General features: G+C 50.8%; 1 protein-coding gene across 1 annotated transcript in view; it reads left to right on the top strand.

The window, feature by feature from the left end:
- The window catches only part of PGS1 (phosphatidylglycerophosphate synthase 1), a 73782-nt gene extending 69876 nt beyond the window's left edge, over nucleotides 1-3906 (top strand). Inside the window, exon 10 of the mRNA XM_018573334.1 lies at nucleotides 3881-3906. The gene's annotated coding sequence lies outside the window, so the exon portion shown is untranslated. The remainder of the gene's footprint in view (nucleotides 1-3880) is intronic.
- Nucleotides 3907-4925: the final 1019 nt, after the last annotated feature.

Genomic DNA, 4925 nt, shown 5'->3' with positions numbered 1-4925 from the left:
TTTGGTGGCCCCCCCCCCCCCCTCATAGTTCTCCTTTAATTTCGGTTTTAACATTTTCATTTCGGTGCACCTCCTAAATAAAACCTCATTCATGGAAACAAAAAGCAGTGCAAGGAAACGTTTAATCCTCGATTTTTTTTTTTTCCGGTGCTTTTACCTGCAACGTGACCAGTCAGTGACAGGGTCTCTTTAAGTAACGAATACATATCTGCGCGACATAAAAATAGACGGTTATGTTTAGACATCCTTCAGGCGGATTCAGCGCTTTCGAATGTCACTGGCATTTAAATATAGATATGGAAATATTTCAGGAACTTGTTAGAACGAGAGAGAGAGAGAGAGATATGGAGTGTTGGGAAATCAGAGTGTTTTTCAGTATACAACTCACTTCCTGTCCAGCTTTCTCATAAGAGAACAATGGCAGCTCGCTCCCAGGCCGCTTCTTACATAAGTTTGTGTCACAACAATGGGCCACAGGCGACGGATAACAATGTCCTGCTTTACATTGTTTCCACAGGTGTGGCGACTTTTTTTACATACGTATCTGCGAATGTTTCATTTCACCTTTTTTATAGCGCGTTCCATGTCACGCCCAGAGTGACGGCGGGCCACGGCGCCACGCTGCAGCTTTACATACGTCGCAGCTCGCCAGTCTTTTAGTGTTGAATTCGTTTTTTATTCGTTTTCAAACGGTCCAAAACAGTAAACAAACATTGTAATACATGACAACGTAAGATATGGGGTCAGGAGTATAACATTGTTGGGTCGGCATTGGCAACCCTAAGTCCTCTCCAGTCTTTTAGATGTGATGACCGCACTTGTTTTTTTCACCTGGTGGTCCTGCTAGCAACACATGCCCCGTCCTTGGGTGATGATGGGTGCAAGCTGCATGGACAGCTCCTTCCTAGTAGGTGCAAGCATCAACTTTTTTGGTTTGGAAGCATTTTGCTCCATACTGTACTATATCTGGAGGTGGAACGTTGTTACTCCAGGACAGGAAGTGTGTAGGACTACAGAACTCCTCCTCTCTATAACATGGAGCAAAATGCTTCCAAACCAAAAAAGTTGTACCGCTGGTCAACACGATATTACAAAGATGGACCTTTTAGCTCTAAGTCCTATACCTGACTCTGTATTTAAAGGAGAACTATGAGGTGTGATTTTCACTCAGCCTCATAATCTGAGCAGACCTGTGACAATGAGACTGTCACAGGTCGGCTCAGGAGATCGGGAAGTGAGAGAACACATGCCGGCTGCTGACTGGCGGAACGGACGGGGGAGGGGGCGGGCACAGCTGGCTCTGCCTCTAGATAGGCAGAGCCAGCTGTCAATCACGCAGCTGGGCGGATCCAGACATAATTGTCGGGACCCGTTCCGGCTGCGGCGTCTCAGTATACCGCGAGCTGTAGCTCCCTATATACTGAGCCTAGGGCGACGGGAGGACGTTAGTTTGTGTCCTCCCGTGACCCGGTGGAGAACTATGGGGAAAAGCCCCCATAGTTCTTTAAAATAAACTGTAATGGTATTTTTTTCTTAATTTATAACCTGACAAATGATGATCAGTGCACTAGACCAGCGGTCGGTCACCAACCTTTCGGACCTCATGGACCACTAAATTCATAATTTGAAATCCGTGGACCACTAATATGAATTTTTTAAAAATATATATTCTCATGTGTGTGTAATATGAGAATATATCGATTATATACACACATAGGTGCGGGTGTACCTGCAGGAGTGGCAGTGCTGGTGGAGGGAGGGATGGAGCGGTGCCGCCCCGGCCCAGTAATAATGGTTTCCCCCCCTATCGAATCTGCCACTGGCTCTGCCGGCGGTGCCCGGGGCAACATGCCTCCCCCCCCTAGCTTCAGCATATCCCCCAACCACCCCCGTGCCTCCCCTTCCCCCCACACTGAGCCACTAATACCTGGCTTCTCCCCACTGTTTCTATGTCCCGCAGCCTGCTCAGTCCGGGTACAGACGAGATGCCCCGCCTCCTGCAGAGCCCGCACTGTACAAGATGCCCCGCCTCCTGCAGAGCCCGCACTGTACCGAGAGCCATGCATTCCTTGTGACAGCCGCTGCTCGAGTCAATGAGAGGCAGCCCCGGAGCCTCCGTGCCACTTAAATGACGGCCCAGCCTGCACGGGCATCAGAGGGGCCCATCAAAATGTTCTCGCGGACCACCGGTTGGCAACCGCTGCAGTAGAGGGTAGCTCAGGAGGCAGCTTTCAGATGCTACCCACTTGGAGGCTCCTTGTGTCTGGCTGCAACTTTAGACCTCATTCGTCCCACAAGGGAGGAATTGCTTAGCTCGGTGTGTATCTTTCAGCTTAAGCTATTGAGACCTGTAAACAGGCTTTGAGGAGTTAGTGGAACGTTTCATATTTATCTGAGTACTAACTGCTTTTTTTTTTTAGTCCTGAGCATAGTAAAGAGAGAAAATATGTGCCAACATTTCGCACCTCTGAGTCTTAAAGTGACTCCGCTATAACGTACAAACGTCCCCGCGCATACCTGATGCAGCCTCCAGGTCCAGCCGCTATTCCCATCATCCCATCATCGGGCAGTTCTCATTGGTAATGCTCTGACATTTCCTGGTAGCGGTAAATCTTGCCTGCTCCCTCCTACCTCCCCATGCATTGCCATCGGCCCCTCGCTAAGATGGACTGCTTCACCGGCCAGGAGGAATGTGCATGAGGCAAGCTACCGATGGGAGACGCATTGACTTCTGTGTGCTGCATCTTTGTCGCGGGTTTCCATCAAAACGCACCTTTTTAGAGGAACTAAAGTTAATGTGCACGATGCTTCTAAACTGCACCAATCTCATGCAGAGGCGTGAATGCAGGCTTTGACAGGTGACCTGGGGGGTCCTTTTAATTTGCCTGTCACTTCAGCTGCATGGACAGCTCCTTCCTAGCGGGTGCATGCTGCATGGACAGCTCCTTCCTAGCGGGTGCATGCTGCATGGACAGCTCCTTCCTAGCGGGTGCATGCTGCATGGACAGCTCCTTCCTATCGGGTGCAAGCTGCTGACGCCTGATTGAGGTTTATTTATTCTGGATCAGCGGTGAACGTTCAGCCATTCGGGGACGTCGTCGGGTTTGGTGACATCTGCCTTCTGTCACACCAGCTCGGGGGTGTTGACAAGCGTATCTAGCGCCGGGAATATCGGCTTTGGGAACGTGCGGGGCCAGTTTACACTCGCGACTCGTGGCAACGCATTTGCTGTGTACGTGTTATGTTGCCCTTTATTGTGAATGACATCTCAACACATCGTACAGAAGAACCCAACGCAGCGCACCGCAATGCATATCCCGTGCGTCGTGGTGTGCTGCGCGTATTTTGTTGCAGTGTTTTGGCAGCTCGTTATAATATATGGGCTGCCTTAACGCAATGCATGTTGATGCAATGTACCTGACACGATCCGGGATCGGGCTCGGAGTCCAGTAGCTGAAGCAGCCGGCACATTCGTGGTGTAACAGGCCGGGTCCGGTACACAAGCAGAGGGTAGTAGTGGAGGAGCAGGCAGAAGCGTAGTCAGAGAAGGCCGAGGTCAGTAGCTAAAGCCATCAGGTATGAAGCAGAAGATGATGAGAGTAGTCGAGGGGAATCAGCAGCCAAAGGTCGGTACACGGGTAGCAGTATGAGCGGATGTATCACAGAGGGAGCAGGAAGCAAGATACTGGCAGGAGCAGAATAATCTGGCAAACAGGAAGTGTAGGGGCGGGGCTTCAAGTTCAAGGGAGGAGCCAGGAGTTCAGCAGAAACTAGGGATCGTAGTTCCTAGTCTCTGACCCCTGTAGAGTAGGTTGTCAGGGGTAGACTTGTCTTAATTTCCGGCCTTGCTAACCATGCTGCCATTTCCCCCCCCCCCCAGATAAGACGCTACTGGATGCAAGAGCGAGAGCCGCACGTCGGATTTCATCACCTCCTTGGGATCCACTTTGGCTCATTTTTCACCCCCCCGGCGCTATTTCACGTGGAAGAGAGAGGAAGGAATGCGACGTTCCAGCGCCAGGCTGCTGCTTGAAGTCTTCCTAACCCGCTGAGACCTTTTCTGTGTAGAAGTACCTGCTAGGTAACACGTCCTGTCATCGCACGCTGTATGCATGCAAGTCAATAAACACGATAACACAATTGGCCTTGAGTGTAAGGTAATTAGCGGTAAGCCTGGGCGGGATGCCATGTGGTTTGCAGGAAACCTCCGCCACCCATAAACACGGACGGATCACGGCTGTCACAAGTGTCAGTGTGAAGGCTCTTTTAATGCGCAGGCTGGTCCGTGGTTACGCCGTGTGTGCTGGCGGTCCGTGTGCGCCACGCTTGAAGCGAAGGACTTTCTACGCGCTGATTAAAGTTATGCTTTGTAACACGCTATCGCCCTTTTTTTTTTTTTAAACACGTTCCGGTCACGTTTTCTGTAACTCAATAGAGGCCGCATTACCAAATCACAACATTGTGAAAAAAAAAAAGAAGCTCTTCCTTGCCGTGATGAAAATGCAGCTGCTGAGCTTTCCCGTGTGAACCAAAACTCAGGTCACGTAGGTTTTAGCTGCAGTCATTGCGGGGCGCTTCATGCCATTTAGAGCAGGGGGTAGCAAACCTCCGGCCCTCCAGCTGCGGTGGAACTACAAATCCCATGAGGCAATTGCACTCTGACAGCCCCAGCCGTGACTTCCAGGGGCAGAGGCATGATGGGAGTTATGGTTCCACCACAGCTGAAGGGCCTGCCATAGAGGGTCACCTGTGTCTGCCGGGGCTGCTGACATCACATCCAAGATGGCGGCACCCAGAAGCAGTCTCGGGGATTTCGGATGTCCACATGAGGGAGGCATTCATAAAATACATGAAATGTTCACATAATGGGAGGATTGCTGTTGGACTGAATGACAGGATCTTGCTCTGGTGACCGGCTCTTGCTC

The sequence above is a fragment of the Nanorana parkeri genome, unplaced genomic scaffold (assembly GCF_000935625.1).
Source record: "Nanorana parkeri isolate BGI_ZX_2015 unplaced genomic scaffold, ASM93562v1 scaffold2339, whole genome shotgun sequence".
NCBI lineage: Eukaryota > Metazoa > Chordata > Amphibia > Anura > Dicroglossidae > Nanorana > Nanorana parkeri.
Note: the sequence above shows the minus strand (reverse complement) of the source record. Positions and strands in the feature narration are given on the sequence as shown.